The sequence below is a fragment of the Phocoena phocoena genome, chromosome 6 (genome assembly GCF_963924675.1).
Source record: "Phocoena phocoena chromosome 6, mPhoPho1.1, whole genome shotgun sequence".
NCBI classification, from domain to species: Eukaryota; Metazoa; Chordata; class Mammalia; order Artiodactyla; family Phocoenidae; genus Phocoena; species Phocoena phocoena.
The window spans coordinates 108,437,816-108,455,049 of record NC_089224.1 but is presented as its reverse complement, the minus strand read 5'-3'; the positions used below and the strand labels follow the sequence as shown (position 1 = coordinate 108,455,049).

Sequence of the window (17,234 nt, the reverse complement as noted above, 5' to 3'; positions counted from 1 at the left end):
GATCCTAAGTCCTCGGAGTTCCCATATTTATAATAGTAACGGCAAGCACGCCAAAAGAGAATCCATACAATGGAATACTATGCAGCCGCTAAAAAGAAAAATGTTCAATATGCACTAATATGGGACCACTTCCAACATACCGTAGATGGAAAAGGGAAGGGGCGAAAAGAACAGCGCTGATTGGTGCTACCGTTTGTGTGAAAGAACGCGTGTGTGGGCATGGGTGTCTGCCGGTGTGTGCACGAGCCGGCTGGTGAGATGCACGAGTTGTTAACAGTGGTGGCCTCCGACAGGAGAACCAGGGTCGTGGGTGCCCGGACAAGGGGGAAGAATTTACTACCAAGCGAACAGGCTGGTTAAAAATAAAGTGGGATGCTGCAGATAATAACTGGCTCCCGTTTATCTAGCTGACCAGTGCCTGGTTTCAGCACTCCTGCTGGGAGGTCTTGTATTTCCCCATCATTAGAGGAGGAAACAGTCTCAGGGATTTGGGACCTTAGTAATATCTCATAGCCAGGAAGTGGAAAAGCTGGAATTTGAGCCAGGGAGGATTTTATGCTAATGCCCACCATTCTTTCTCATCGCACTCCCTCCTGAAAAGCTTTTTTGTTATCAACCATGCAACACTCAGCTTGGGACCTGGCACCCAGCAGGCATCCAGCAGCTATTTATTGGCTGTTTATGGACTGAGCAAGTGGAACAGACAGGAGACAACCAGCAGTGCAAAATGAAGAGAGGCACACATTGGAGGCCAGAACCCTTTCCAGCCTTGAGACTCTGGGCCTGGCATGTACTTCCCTGAGCCTCCACGCCCCCTCCTGTAGAACTAACTACAGTCACTGACACTGAGTGCTCCCTCGTGTCCTACTTTGTGCTTTACAGGCAGACTAGCTCCATTTTACAGGTCAGTAGGTGAAGTACAGAGAAGTTAAGAAAGTTGCCCATCACAACATTGTAAATCAACTGTACTTCAATTTAAAAAAAGTTGCCCAAAGGGGGTCCCCACAAGTCTTTACTCCCCCACTTCTGGAGAGGTTGTTGAGCTCCTTGGTCTCTCCCTCAGCCTCCTGGGGTCATCAGCACTAATTCTTTTTTTTTTTTTTTTTTTTTGCGGTACGCGGGCCTCTCGCTGTTGTGGCCTCTCCCGTTGCGGAGCACAGGCTCCGGACGCGCAGGCTCAGCGGCCATGGCTCACGGGCGCAGCCGCTCCGCGGCATGTGGGATCTTCCCGGACCGGGACACGAACCCGAGTCCCCTGCATCGGCAGGCAGACTCTCAACCACTGCGCCACCAGGGAAGCCCCAGCACGAATTCTTTGAGACACCTCAGATGGGCTAGTTGAGCTGCCAGAGGCTGTGGAGCTGATGTAGAACAGGACAGACACACAGTTCCTGTCCTTGGAGTCTGCTCAGGGCAACAGACAACCCAGCAGTTAGCACCTGTGATGAGCACTGTGGTGGGTGAGCAGAAGCTTAGGCCTTGGGAGCACAGAGGAGGTAGCACCTAGTCTAGCCCCTAGTCCAGCCTGGGTGGAGTCACAGAGGACTTCTCAAAGGAGGTAACTTTTAATCTGTGACTGAAAGATACATAAGATATCTGGGAGGAGAAATGATGAAGCTGGAGACTGGAGCAGAGACGCCCTCATGCCTGAAGATAACTGACATGATCAGAGACTATGCAGGTTAGAAATGATCAGTTTGGCTTCTGCCTGAATTGCTCTTTCCTCCTAGAGAATGTCTCCTCATGGCAACATCTGTGGCTTCCCACCCTCCAGGCCACACTTAACCTTCTGCATCCCCAAAGGGTAGGACTCCCTAATTTCATAATCCAGATGCAGGCAACAAAGGAACACAGGAGAGTTAGCAGTGAGGAAGTCCTTCACACTGGTGCCCCCTCCCCCCATTCATTCGGCCCCCAGAGTGGCAGCCCACGCTTGCTGACGTAGAAACTCTGCCCATGTGAACAAAGGTGTGTCAGCACAGGAATGTCCCTCCTGTCTCCCTGGCCATCTGTGCCCACTGGGGTTATCAGGTTGCCTGTGTGCTGTGACATCTAGCTGGGCATGCCCCCCCCCCGCCCCCGCTTCTGTAGCCAGCAGGCCAAAGTCACTCCAGCTGCAGCAAGTGAGGAATCACCGTCGCTCCTACCCTAACAGACCTGGGGCCACATCCCACTCTCAGATGGCACTGCCATCTCCCTGAAATATTTCCCAAACCCTCATCTCACTTCCTCATTCTTGGACAGTGATACAAGCTTTGGATTCACAGCTGGGGTCCTTCTGTGATTTTCTAAGACTTTCACTTTGGGTAAGTCATTTCTCCACTTTGAGAGTTTTTCCATCTGTAAAACTGATATGACGCTCTCTAATCTTCCTGCCAGGCACTAAATATATATACATATATTGTTTTTTCTTGCATGTGTAAAACTGCCCTAAAGAGTGAGATTCCGATTCTGGATCTGGATCCTGTGCCAGGAGGAAAAAGGAGTGGCTTTGCTACTGTGTATCTAACTTAGGATCCCCACCCGCCAACCCCTCTGGCCCGGAACCTGCAGTCTGGGCTCCGGAAGCCATTTCTCTCTCTTTTGCCAATTCCAAAGCCAAGGGGAACTGTGTCTTAAGTCAGTGTACTTGTTGGGGCTCCCCAGATAGGCTGTCACCTCCCTTGGGGCAGAACCGTTGACTTGACAAGTTTTCACCAAACACTCGTCTTGTAGGGACTCTGTGTTTTTAGATCCAAAGCAAACTTAACAGAAAAATCAGGATTCATTAACTGCAAGAGATTTTGTTGTCCTCTTTGGTTAACTAATTTTTATGGAAAGGCTTTTTTTTTTTTTTAGTTTTGCTTCTTTTGTTTCTTGCATTCCTTTTTTTTAAAAATAAATTTATTTATTTTATTTATTTATTTTTGGCTGTGTCGGGTCTCCATTGCTGCGCGCGGGCTTTCTCTAGTTGCGGCGAGCGGGAGCTACTCTTCCTTGCGGTGCGCGGGCTTCTCATTGCCGTGGCTTCTTTTGTTGTGGAGCACGGGCTCTAGACGCGTGGGCTTCAGTAGTTGTGGCACACAGGCTCAGTAGTTGTGGCACGCGGGCTTAGTAGTTGTGGCTCTCGGGCACTAGAGCGCAGGCTCAGTAGTTGTGGTGCACAAGCTTAGGTGCTCTGTGGCATGTGGGATCTTCCCTGAACAGGGCTCAAACCCGTGTCCCCTGCATTGGCAGGCAGATTCTTAACCACTGTACCACCAGGAAAGCCCTTATGGAAAGTCTTATAGGTTTAAATGTTACTAGCTTATTGTCATTGACATGTTAAGTAGGCTAGGACCTGTGCTACGTGCTTTCTGGGGGTGATTGCATTATTATTGTCCCCACTGCACAGATGAGGAAGCTAACCCTGGTATGGCACGACTAAGATCCTATAGCTAGTGGAATGGAGCTGGGACCATTTTATCCAAGTCCAAGTTCCAAATCCAAGCTTTCATCTTCTGTGGTTTTTCGTGTAACAGACTGGTCTTGCCTGGGCATGGTACCCCCTCCCAGGCCTCTTCTCCAGAGGTGCCATGGTTTGTATTTTCTCAGTAACTGGAGAGGGAAGGGGCTTCTGACATTTTGAGCCCAGTTGTGCTAAACATCGTTCTAGGCACTGTATAGATCTGTCCAGTAAAGAACTGACTCAGCCCAAATTCCAAGTGTACCACTATTGAGAAACACTAAAACCAAGTATCCTTGGGACTTCCCTGGCCATCCAGTGGTTAAGACTCCACCCTTCCACCGCAGGGGGCGCAGATTCAATACCTGGTCAGGGAACTAAGATCCTACATGCTGCGCGCGCGGCCAAAAAAATTGAAAAAATAAATTTTGTTTGTTTTGTTTGTTTGCGGTACGCGGGCTGTTGCAGAGCACAGGCTCTCAACGCACAGGCTCAGCGCCCATGGCTCAAGGGCATAGCCCCTCCGCGGCATGTGGGATCTTCCCAGAGCAGGGCACGAACCCACGTCCCTTGCATCGGCAGGCGGACTCTGAACCACTGCGCCACCAGGGAAGCCCTAAAAAAAAATTTTTTTAATAAATAAATAAAGAAAACCAAATATCCTTACTGCACAGAATTGGCTTAGGTGATGTGGGGCTAGGCTGCAAAGACAAAATCACCTTGCCTGTCCTTGCAAGCTGCCATGCAGGGTGGAAGCTGGAAAAGACGTGGCTCCTGTCCTCAGGGACTGATGGGCTCCTGTAGGCGTGGCTCCTGTCCCCAGGGATTGATGGGCTCCTGAGCTGATAGAGGCAGCAGCACCCACCTCCTGAAAGAAGGATTGGGGGGCGGAGTTTAGACTTTGGAAATACACGAACCAGGGTTTGAATCCCGGCTCAGGCTCTCTCAGCTGAGTAAGCTTTGTTCATTCTCCTCTTGAGCAAAATAGGGACAATGACGCCTTCCCATAGGCTGCTGTGAAGATGAGAGTTTAGCACAGGGGGGCAGGTGCATAGTAGGTGCTCTGAGTTCAGAGGAAGGCCCAGGCCGACCCAGAAGGCTTCAGAGAGGAGGCGGAGAGAGGTGGGGCTCAGCCCTGCCAGGGGGATCAGATTAAAGGGCATGTCAGGCAGGGCACAGCTTGAGCAAAGATGGGCAACCTCTGTTCAAGAGCAAAGGATTCGTATGTCTGGAAGAGGAGAGAACATGGAAGCTGCAGAGTCTGGATTCAGGCCAGCTCCAAAGGCCAGGCTAGGGAGGCTTTGGACTTTATCCAGTCTCAACACAGGCTGTACCCAGCGGGAGGTGTAGCTGACATCAGCCGCCAGAGTATTGGTCGCTGAGGCGTGTTCCAAAGGGTCACCCACCTGCTGTTCACTAGTCGTGGTGCCTTCTGGCTGAGAAGGTGGCCAATAGCTGCCCGGATTGATGGAGGCGTGTGTTAGGCAGGGCACTGACCGCCGGGTGCCAGCCCCTCGCCTGGCAGCAAGGAAACCTGTGACCTCAGATGTCTGGGAGGCTGCACAGGAAGGTGTCCTAAAGGTCACCTGGTGCATCTCTGCTCCCTTCTCCAGGCAGGGTTGGCCTCCCAAGAGCTGCCTGCATTTCAGCACTTCTCAGACTAAATTTTAGTAATAACAATAACAATGATGACATTTGTGGAACACTGACTCCTTGCCCAGCACCAGGCTAAGTGGTTTTCACGTGTTGTCTCATTGACTTCTCACTGCAACCCGTGGGGCAGGAACTATCATTATTCTCACTTCAAAAATGATTCTCAGAAAGGGTTAGTAATTCTCCAAAAGTCACACAGCTAGTAAATGACTTCAGTCCACAGTCTGATTCCAGAACTTCACAGCCTCATTAAAAAAACAAAACAAAACAAAACAAAAACTACATGGAAGTTTATAACACCCCCCCCAAGCCAATCCCAGGGAGAGCCACTGTTAATAATTCATGCACAAACATATACAGTATATAATCAGGCAGTACTTGCTTTGTATGAGTTTCAGATACCACGGTTTAGTTAAATAACACCAGTCCCTCAATAACACTGTTCAAATTTCAGTTGCCATGTTATGTTAACTGTGAGTAATTGCATTAAGTATGGACTTCGCTGCTAGCTCTTCCATCCACAAATCGCTGTGGAAATGACAGATGCATAATGGCCAGTGACCAGTTACACCACTTCTTTCAAAGCCTGTTGTTGATTGGTCACCATGCGTGTTATTCGGTTCCTACACAGACAGCAAAGCATGTCCTTGTGTTGCCTCCCGTCTCCCTGTGATAAACCCATGTGACATTTTATAAAAATGTATCAGCAAAAGAGGGAATTGGCCAACACACATGAAAGAGCAGCACAGAAATGCAGAGTGATAACACTGAAAGTGCAATTTGAACTGAAGGTAAATGGAGTGATTTAAAGAATAGCTGGCTCTGGGAATGTTGACACCACAGCTATTTGCTATTCCAGAAACTCTAGGTATGCAGCCAGGGAAACTTGGTGAAGGTACACCTATCGACATATGAATGGGAGTGGTTCTGACAAAAAGGATGAAGTTGTCCTGAGGAAGTGATGCCAGCAAAAACATCACATTAAAGGAACTGCCAGATATATTTCATGACATTGAAAGTACAAAGGATAAAATGTTTTAAGTTGATCTAAACTTAGAAAGGAGTATGATGACTCACCAATGCATAGAAAAGATGCTCGTTCTGTATCTCAAGTTACACTACAGGAAGAAGGCAAGCACTGTTCAAACTACTCTTGATAATTTTCCCCAGATTTATTGAGGCATAATTGACAGATAAAACTGTAATATATTTAAAATGTACAATGTGATGATTTGATATATGTATACATTGTGAAATGATTCCCACAATCAAGTTAATTGATACATCCATCACCTCACATAGTTACCCTTTTTTTAGGGAGAAGATCTACTCTCTCAGCAAATTTCAATTATACAATACAGTATTATCTACTATAGTCACCAGTTAGATCCTCAGATTCATTCATCTTATAACTGAAAGTTTGTACCCTTTTATCAACCCCTCCCTATCTTCCCCCATCCCCAAGCACCTGGCAACCATTATTACACACTCTGTTTCTGTATAAGTGATACCATGCAGTATTTGTCTTTTTTCTTTCTGGCTTATTTCATTTAGCATAATGTATTCCAGTTTCATCCATGTCATCACAAATGGCAGGATTTCCTTCTTTTTAAAGACTGAATAATACTCCATTGTATATACATAAATACTACACTTTCTTTATCCATCTAACCATCAACAGACCCTTAGGTTGTTTCCAAATGTTAACTCTCATGAATAATGCTGCAATGAACATGGGAGTATAGGTATCTTTTGAGACAGGGTTTTCGCTTCCTTTGGTTGTATACCCAGAAGTGGGATTGCTGGATTGTCCTTGATACATTTTGATAAAGAAAGAAAACTCTTGAATTCCAATGTTTTTAATTTAAATTACACTAGTAATTTAATAAGTATTAAATTTATTACTAGTTTTACTACTTTTTCATTTGTCTCTACATGTGTAACAGACCATCAAGAGTTTTTAATGCTTCAACAACAACTTTGAAAGGTCACAGAACGATCATAATTTTTCCCATTAATTAAGTTCTCTTTGCATGATTTCAGCTTGCATGGTCATTTTTACAGTCCCACAGTACAGTGGGACGTGAGGACTGTGTATGTGTATGCATGTACCACCACATATGTATCTATCTGTATAATTTTAAAACGCAAATGGAGTATATTGTCTTCAACCTGCCTTTTTTTCCTACCATACGTTTTTAAAATTGAGGTAAAATGCACATAACATACAATTAACCATTTAAAGTGTTCAGGTCAGGGGCATTTAGTGTATTCACAGTGTTGTGCAACCACCCCTTCCCTCTAGTTTCAAAATGTTTTCATTATCTCAGAAAAACACCCATTGAATAATCACTCCACATTTCCCCCTCCCAGGCCCTGGTAACTTCTAATCTGCTTTCTGACTCTATGGATTTGCCTCTTCTGGATATATCCTATAAAAGTAATCACACAATAGGTGACCTTTTGTGCTTGACTTCTTAGGATAATGTTTTCAAGGTTCATCCAAGTTGTATTGTACCATGTATCAATATGTCAGTTGTTCCTTTTTAAGGTTAAATAATATTCCATTGTATGAATATACCCTAATTTACCCATTCTTCTGTTGAAGGACATTTGGGTTGTTTCCACGTTTTGACTATTATGAATAACGCTGGTATTAACATTCATGTACAAGTTTCTCTGTGGACATATGTTTTTATTTTTTTCCGGTATATACCTGGGAGTGGAATTGCTGGGTCATAAGGTAATTCTATGTTTGGACTTCATAAAAATGTAAAACTTTTGTGCATCAAAGGACACTATCAAGAATGTGATCAAGGTCATTGTTTCATTTTGAGTTAATTTTTGTAGATGGAGTGAGATAGAGGTCCAACTTTATTCTTTTGCGAGGGGCTATCCAGTTGTCCTAGCACCATTTGTTTTGTTTTGTTTTTTAAAGATTTTTTTTTGATGTTTACCATTTTTAAATTCTTTATTGAATTTGTTACAATTTGCTTCTGTTTGGTTTTTTGGCCGCGAGGCATGTGGGATCTTAGCTCCCTGACCAGGGATCAAACCCACACCTCCTGTATTGGAATGTGAAGTCTTAACCACTGGACTGCCAGGGAAGTTCCCCTACCACCATTTGTTGCAGAGGTTATGTTTCCCCCATTGAATGGTCTTGGCATCCTTGTCAAAAATCAATTGGCCATAGACGCTTGGGCTTATTTCTGGGCTCTCAGTTCTGTTGCATTGGTCTGTATTTCTATCCTTATGCCAGTACCACACTGTTTTGATTACTGTAGCTTTGTAGTAAGTTTTGAAATCAACACACATTTTTCATGTAACCTGAATATCTTTTTATGTCAGAATGCTAGGGGTGATCTCATTCCTTTTGATGGCTGCACAATATTCCATTGTATGGATAAATCATAACAAATTGAACCAGCCTCCAACTGATGGACATCAGATTGTCTCCAAGTTTTTCTCTCTTACACACAATGCTGCACAAATCATCCAGGTGGATACCTCTTTATGTATATGTATGAATATTCCTGTAAGATACTTCTAGAAGATGAAGTGTTAAGTCAAAGAGTAATATAAGTCACTATTATTAAGTTGCCCTCCGAAAGTTGTACCAATGACTTTTAGTGCACCATAGTGTTGACTTGGTGGATCTTAATCTTCTTATTCTCTGCCTGAGAGGCAGAAAATAGTGTTTCACTTTAGTTTGCATTTTGTTAATTATGACAAGATTCAGCATCTTTTCAAGTTTATTGGCTATTTTCTTTTTTGTGTGAATTTATATCTTTTGCACACTTTTTTTTTTCTATTGAGATGTTGGGCTTTTGTTATTGATTTATAAGAATCCTTTGCATATTAAGGCTCACACTATATTAGAATAGTCTGGTTACTTGTTTGTCTCCTTCATTCTGTGTGCACACCTTGAAGGAAAGGAAGGTATCCTATTCACCCTTGTGTGCCTGACGGCTAGCCTAGGGCATAGCACATAACAGAAGTTCGATAAATATTTGCTGAAGCGATAAAAAGGTGTGCACCTAAGTCCCTGAACCAGATGTTGACAGTAAAAAGATGAACAGAGGAGAGTCCTTGTTCTAATGGAGCTCACAATCTGGTTGGAGAGTAGACATTAATTCTCTCATTCAGCAAAAGTTTATTGAGCAGCTTCCTCTGGGCCATGTGCATAATGTCCTAAGCAGCCTGCTAGGATGAGAAAAATGCCAGGACTGTGACTCAGGTGACCTGGTCCTACTGGAATCTGGGCTGGTGAGTTCCCCTCCCTGGTCATCAGTATCCCCATCCGTAAAATGTGAGCGACTGGACCAAATTCTCTCATTTCCCCTTGAACACCTATCAGTCTGTGCTTCTTTGGCTCTTTCTGGAAGTAGGAGTCAGTGGCCTAAGGGGCCATCATGTCACTGCTCAGAGCCTCCCCTTGCTCCACAGTGGCAGTGAATACAGGCTTTGAAGTCAGTGTCCTGAGTTCAAATTCCGGCTCTGCTACATGCTAGCTGTGGCCTTGGATGTGTGACTTAGCCTCTTGATGGAACCTTTCTGGTGGAATTAAAAGTGATGGACCCTGTGTGGAGAAAAGGGAACCCTCTTGCACTGTTGGTGGGAATGTAAATTGATACAGCTACTATGGAGAACAGTATGGAGGTTCCTTAAAAAACTAAAAATAGAACTACCATATGACCCAGCAATCCCACTACTGGGCATATACCCAGAGGAAACCATAATTCAAAAAGACACATGCACCCCAGTGTTCATTGCAGCACTATTTACAATAGCCAGGTCATGGAAGCAACCTAAATGCCCATCGACAAACGAATGGATAGAGTGGATATATATAACAATGGAATACTACTCAGCCATAAAAAGCAACGAAATTGGGTCATTTGTTGAGACGTGGATGGATCTAGAGACTGTCATATAGAGTGAAGTAAGTTAGAAAGAGAAAAACAAATATCGTATATTAACGCATATATGTGGAACCTAGAAAAATGGTATAGATGAACCGGTTTGCAGGGCAGAAATTGAGACACAGTTGTAGAGAACAAACGTATGGACACTAAGCGGGGAAAGCCGCGGGGGGGTGGGGATGGTGGTGTGATGAATTGGGAGATTAGGATTGACATGTATACACTGATGTATAAAATTGATGAGTAATGACTAATAAAAATAAATAAAATAAAATTCATAAATAAATAAAGTGATGGACCCTGTGAGGTGCTCGGCCGGCAGCCTGGCACAGAGAACGTGTGCAGTAAATAAAAGGCCATTGTCCTTACCCTTAGCATAGACTTCAGGGCTACAGAGGAGTTGTCCAGGGAAGACCTGCCTCCTGGAAGATGAGAGATGAGGCACATGGGGAGTTGGAGGTGGGTGTGGCCTGGGAAAGGCTGCCCTTGAATGAGTTGAATGGGTCCCCGGTGAGAGCCCCCAGGTGCTTATGAATGAGTTCCTGTGGAGGTCTCTAGGTCAGCCCAGTCAGTGGGAGAACCCTGGACTGGGAGGCCAGCAGTCCTGCCTCGAGGTGGGCCTGGACCAGCAAGCTCCCCGCGGTGGACCTCTTCTATGAAGTGAGGCCACAGCCCCCTCTTGAGGCACGAAAGTTGTCCTGTGGCCTAACGTGTGGATCCTCAGGGCCAGCTACCTGGAAGTCTAGACAGGGCTGGCTTTTCATGCCCCCTGCTGGCAGCTTCAGCCACTTCCCCTCCTGCCTTGACGTCAGGCAGTGTTGCTGGTGAGGGCAGCCCACGTGGCCACCTGTGCCCTTCCTGCCCTCGGTTCAGACCCCCAGTGGCTTCTCGCTCCCCTTCAAGTTCCTGAAAACTGTCCCCACGACGCCCACATGCTCACAAACACAGAGACGTGGACAAGTGCTCAAGGGCAAACACTTTTTTTTAATGGATTTTTATTGGAGCATAGTTACTTTACAATGTTGTATTAGTTTCTGCTGTACAGCAAAGTGCATCAGTTATACGTATACATATATCCCCTCTTTTTTAGATTTCCTTCCCATTTAGGTCACCACAGAGCACTGAGTAGAGTTCCCTGTGCTATACAGTAAGTTCTCATTAGTTATCTATTTTATACATAGTAGTGTATATATGTCAGTCCCAATCTCCCAGTTGCTCCCACCCCCCCATCCCTCAAACACTGTTATTTGCACATGACGTCACAACCACACACAGATATACCCATGTTTAAAGTCACATTAAAACTTCCAGGGACCCTATTCATTTTTACTTCATGGACCCCTTTCTCCATTAAAAGATAATAATAAAAGTTATATTTTACAAAAACAAAATTATATTTTACAACTATGTTGGTGTAAATAACAGATATCGTCCAGGCTGGATTCATTATACAATTCATTGTTATTATATTCTCTTTATTTCTTATTTTAAAATAAATTAAAATGAAAACATTTTCATAGGCTCCTGAAACTATCACAGGCCCTCAGCACTAAGCCTCCTGAGGAGATCTGACGGAGAAGTCAGCCCCACCAGTGAGCATGTGTGAATTCACACACATCTAGCTCCAAAAAGTGCCCACTCTATTATTAATATCTGTCACTGGGGCTTCCCTGGTGGTCCAATAACCAGGTTAAGAATCCACACTTCCACTGCAGGGGGCACAGGTTCGATCCCTGGTTGGGAAGCTAGGATCCTGCAAGCTGTGTGGTGTGGCCAAAACAAACATAGAAAAACCTGTCATTTACGGTCACCCTTTATGTGCCAGGCACTAAGTGAAGTGCTTTCCATGAATTATCTCTTTTTTAAAATATTTATTTATTTTATTTTTATTTATTTGGCTGCGCCAGACCTTCACTGCGGCACGTGGGATTTCGTTGTGGCGTGCGGGATCTTTTAGTTGTGGCATGTGGGATCTTCAGTTGCGGCATGCGAGATCTAGTTCCCTAACCAGGGATCGAACCTGGGTCCCCTGCATTGGGAGCATGGAGTCTTAACTGCTGGACCACCAGAGAAGTCCCTCCATGAATTATCTTATTTTTATTTTTTTTATAGACAGGGAAACTGACATTCAGAGAGGAGAAGTGATTTGCCCTGGGTCACACAGCCAAGGTCTGCGTGACCCCAAAGGCTGTGTTCTAGTCCTCTCCTCAGGGGTCTGCTTGGTGCCTGATCCCAGGGGAGCACCAAATGTTTGGCAGGACAAATCTGCCCCACAGGGGGTGCAGTGTAACGCTCACTCCCGTGCCCACAGACTCACCCGGACACACACACCGCCCCCTGCCCTGGCAGTGCTCTGCAGTGAAAGCCCCAACCTGGTTTCCAGCCCCAGCCCCGAGGCAGCGAGACTGGTTAAGCGTATCCTCATCCAGCACAGGCTCTCCTCGCCCTCCATGGAGCCAGGTGTCCCAGGCCACCTCCAGCCCCAAGGTACCACCTCCAGCCCCAAGGTACCACCTTTCCTGAGAGCTGGCAGTGAGGGTGAAGGGCTGAGATTGGGGCAGAGGAGAGGAAAGGGCCACAAGCTGGGATCTTTTCCCATGTGAGTTTCTGCCACTTACTGGGTATCCAGGGATGCAGACCCTCCCCCGACCTTCAGGAGCTCCATTTGAGTGTTTGTTATTATTTTTTCATTATTATGAATTTCCTTGCTTATTAATGGAGGTAAGAATAGCACCTGCTTTCCAGGACTGTTGAAAAGGTCCAATGACATAAGTACAGTCTTTATTGCAGTGCCTGGTGCCAAGTGAGCAAATTAGAGCTGGTTGTGTTAATATTATTCCTACCTCTGTAATCTGGTGAGATGATGAAAGCATGATTTGGGGCAGAGGAGGTGTAGCCACCTTAGGAGAAAGGACAGAAATCATAGACATGGAGTGATGTGGGCGACCGTGTCAGAGAGAGGATCAGCCTACCAGGCACCCACAGATTTTGAACCAAGTGGTCAGAAGATGGTCAAGGGGGGTCCCATAGGATTAAGCCCATCTGGAGGAGTCAGCAGGACATCAGGCACAGGACGGGAGCAGCAGCCCTACATTTGGCCGATCTGAGGGGACCACCCATCCCCGTTTGCTCAGGATGGTCCTGGTTTTAGCACTGAAAGTTCTGCATCCCGAGAAACCCCTCAATCCCAGGCAAGCAGGATGGTTGGTCCCCCTAGAACACGCAGTGGTCACAAGGCGCCCACTATAACCAGCACTGGGCTCAGACCCAGCCGTGGGCCTCTTGTCCTCTGGCTGAGGGAAGCTGAAGCATGCCGACAACCACCCCCTGACATGACACATGGTGGAATGCCCCTCCTCAGATAATAATCACACTGCCCTTTGTTGCTCCAAGCTCTGGTTCTGGATCCACAGGGATCAGGGAGTACTTCCGGTTTCCAGGGAGTACTCTCGATTCTGAGAAATTAGAGGGTGAACTCTGGCCGGACTGACTTCCCAGCTCCTGGAATCTCTCAGTTCTGTTCCACGGGCCTTTGCACCACCTGGCACCCTTTTCCCTCCTTTGGGACTCAGCTGGAAGGCCACATCCTCCAAGTAGCCCTCCCTAACTCCTGCATGCGGGGGGCTGTGTCCCCAGCGCCCCCTAGTGTCCCGCTGTATGTTTCCTGGTCGTCCGCAGCAAAGTACCACAAACTGGGCGGTTTAAACAACAGAAATTTATTCTCTCACAGTTCTGGAGACCAGAAGTCCAAAATCAAGGTGTCACTGGGGCCATGCTTTCTCTGAAGGCTCCAGAGGAGAATCTGGCCCACGCTTTTCTCTTAGCTTCGGTGCTGCCAGCAATCCTCGGTGTTCCTTGGCTTGTAGGTGCTCTACTCTAATCTCTGCCGTCATCTTCACATGACCTTCTCCCTGAATGTCTGTGTCTCTTCTCCTCTTCTTATAAGGACACAAATTATACTGGATTAAGGTCCAATCTTATCCAGTATGACCTTATCTTAAATTGATGACATCTTCAAAGATCTTATTTCCAAATAAGGCCATATTCACAGGTACCAGAGGTTTGGACTTGGACATATCCTTTTGGAGGACACAATTCGAGCCATAACACACATTTTTGCACTTGTCAGGAAATACTTGCTGGATAATGAAGGAGACAGTGTTTGTGGGCATCTCTCACCAGGCCTGGTCCACACTGGAGTCTCAGCGCTATGTCAGGGCCTGGCCAGAGAACATGCTTGGCAGAAGCTGAGGATGGAGTGAGGAACAGAGGAGGAATTGCCCCACCTTTGGACAGATGGCTAGTTTTCAGGGCTCTGAGATGCTTTGAAAGACCTTAGAGGAAGAGGCTAGGTTAGGAGGGGTTTAGAAGGGACTAGGCTAGGGAGTTGCCTAGTTTAGGTCAGACATTTCTTATAAGCAGGTGCCAACAGCTCTCTACTTCCTAGAACCTTCTAGTGTGGACAGGCCTGAGCATTTACATATTAAAATATCCATTACTGGTTTATAAATTACTCTCCTTTTATTTCCCCTCTCTAGTAAAATTCGAGCGTTGTACTGATAGTTATGAAATGGTGTGAACAGATAGGTTATATTGGACTTCCGGTTTCCAGTCCTGCACATAAGGAGCTTAGAAGTTGTTACTCTGTCCTTCTGAATAAAAAGCTGAGCAAAATGAAATATCAACACCTCTCCTTAGATCCATCGGAAACGTGAGGCCACAGGGCAAACCGCTGCCGCCCTGTTGTTGTTGTGTACGTGTTGTACGTTGTGTACGTGTTGTCTAAGGCTGCTTTCCCACTACAGCAGCAGACTTGAGAAGCTGCAGCAAAGACTGTCTGTCCTGTCAAGCCTAAAATATTTGCACTGGCCCAATGCAGAAAACGTTTGCTGGCGCTGCTGTAGGATAAGGAGAGTGAATAAGGAGAACAACTAACAGACAGGAATCGTGAGTGTGGCTAGGGGACAGCAAGCAAAATGGACAGTGGCAGGATATCCCCAGCACAGGAGGCCTCACGTCTGACCTAATACGGCCTCATGGTACAGGGGAAAGACTTTGGATTTTATTCTTGGTATGAGGATTTAGAAAAAGAAAAGCAGAATCTGGAATCCAGGAGCTGTCCAGCACCTACAGATTTGGTCTTGCGTCGCACCTGAACAATTTCGCGGAACATCGACATCAGACAAAGCCATCCTGTGACCTTGAGGAATCAAGACAAAGCAAGACCCCGGGCTCCCCTGGTGGCGCAGTGGCTGGGAGTCCGCCTGCCGATGCAGGGGCCGCGGGTTCATGCCCCGGTCCGGGAGGGTCCCGCGTGCCGCGGAGCGGCTGGGCCCGTGAGCCATGGCCGCTGAGCCTGCGCGTCCGGAGCCTGTGCTCCGCAACGGGAGAGGCCACGGCAGTGAGAGGCCCGCGTACCGCAAAAAAAAAAAAAAAAACAAGACCCTCCATAATCATGTCTAAACACAGACAAACCCGAATATTATTGAAGCCACACAACACCAAGCACACCCCTCTCCTGGCTAATCCGAGGGACTGCAGCTTCCTTACCATGATAACTAGTCTCACTCTAGCCTGCCCTCCCTCCCTATAAATAAAATTATTGAGATCTCCAACCATAAAATTATCCCTGTTTCTGAAAGCACCAATCCAGAGCAAAGTCCCACGCCTTGGACCCTCACCCAAATCACCCCACCAAAGTCCAAATCCTAAACTAGTTTTTTTTTTTTTTGAGGAGCGAATTGTTTGTTTTAAATTTTTATCGGCATGCAGTTGACTTACAATGCTGTGTTAGTTTCTGCTGTGCAGCGAAGCGAATCAGTTATACATAGACATACGTGTCCACTCTTCTTTAGATTCTTTTCCCTTATAGGTCCTATAATAAGTTCGAAGACCCTTTCACTGAGACACTCCATGGTTCCCTGGTGTGCATTTTCCCTTACTGGACAACCAGGGAAGTCCCTATACATTCTTTTTTTAATATTCCTTTCCATTATGGTTTATCCCAGGAGATTGGATATAGTTCCCTGTGCTATACAGTAGGACCTTGTTGTTTATCCATTCTAAATGTAATAGTTTGCATCTACCAATCCCAAACTCCCAGTCCATGCCTCTCCCTATCCCCTCCCCGCTGGCAACCACAAGTCTGATTTCTATGTCTGTGAGTCTGTTTCTGTTTCATAGGTAGGTTCATTTGTGCCATAGTTTAGATTGCACGTATAAGTGACATCATATGGTATTTGTCTTTCTTTTTCTGGCTTACTTCACTTGTATTGCAATATGATAATCTCTAGTTACATCCATGTTGCTGCAAATGGCATTATTTCATTCTTTTTTATGGCCGAGTAGTGTCTCTTTAGTCTTTTAATCTAGAACAGTCCCCCTCACGCCCAGACACCCACTTCTTTTTTAGGGCTGTATTCTGACCCCCTTGGAGGAGAGAGAGAAGGAAAGAAGGAAGGAAGAAAAGGAGGGAGGGAGGAAGGAAGGAAAAGTCTCAGATGCAGTGCAGTTCTCAGAAAGTTCCAGGAAAGCCAGTGGGAGTCCTTGAGAGGGCCACATGTCCCAGCAACAGCCTGTCTCACTGTCCTTTGGGCACTGGCTGGGAGCAGCCCTTGGAAGCACGGCCTCTGTGCTAAGGATGGGGATGGATTTCTGAGCACAGCCGTCCCCTCTGTCACTTAGGCTCCTGGCAGTGCAGAGACACATCCCCGTGGCCACTACCAGGGCACTGCCTTTTTTTTAAACCTTGGCAATTTTAAAAAATAGCTTTATTGAAATATAACACACGCACCATTCAACCTTAAAGTGTACCATTCAGTGGTTTTTGGTATATTCACACTTGTGAAACCATGATCACAATCTAATTTTAGAACATTTTCATCACAGCAAAAAGACACCCATACCGGGACTTCCCTGGTGGTCCAGTGGTAAAGAGTCCGCCTTCCAATGCAGGGGACGCGGGTTCGATCCCTGGTCAGGGAACTAAGATCCCACATGCCATGGGGCAACTAAGCCTGTGCCCCACAACTACCGAGCTCTCATGCCTCAACTAGAGCCCACGTGCCGCCAACAACAGAGCCCATGTGCCCTGGAGCCTGCGCGCCACAACTAGAGAAGAGAAAACCCGCACGCCGCATCTAAGACCTGACGCAGCCAAAAATAAATAAATAAATAAATCTTAAAAAAATAAAAGACATCCGTACCCATTAGCAGTCGTTCCCCACCCTCACCTC

At 46.2% G+C, this 17,234-nt stretch overlaps 1 protein-coding gene across 3 annotated transcripts in view; it reads left to right on the top strand.

The window, feature by feature from the left end:
• The window catches only part of KYAT1 (kynurenine aminotransferase 1), a 32,876-nt gene that overhangs the window by 403 nt on the left and 15,239 nt on the right, over nucleotides 1-17,234 (top strand). The window contains exons 1-2 of one of the 3 annotated variants that reach the window (XM_065879764.1): nucleotides 2,233-2,306; nucleotides 15,113-15,117. The exons of the other annotated variants lie outside the window; for them this stretch is intronic. The gene's annotated coding sequence lies outside the window, so the exon portion shown is untranslated. Of the gene's footprint in view, nucleotides 1-2,232; nucleotides 2,307-15,112; nucleotides 15,118-17,234 lie in introns of those variants that run through there. 3 annotated transcript variants of the gene reach the window in all.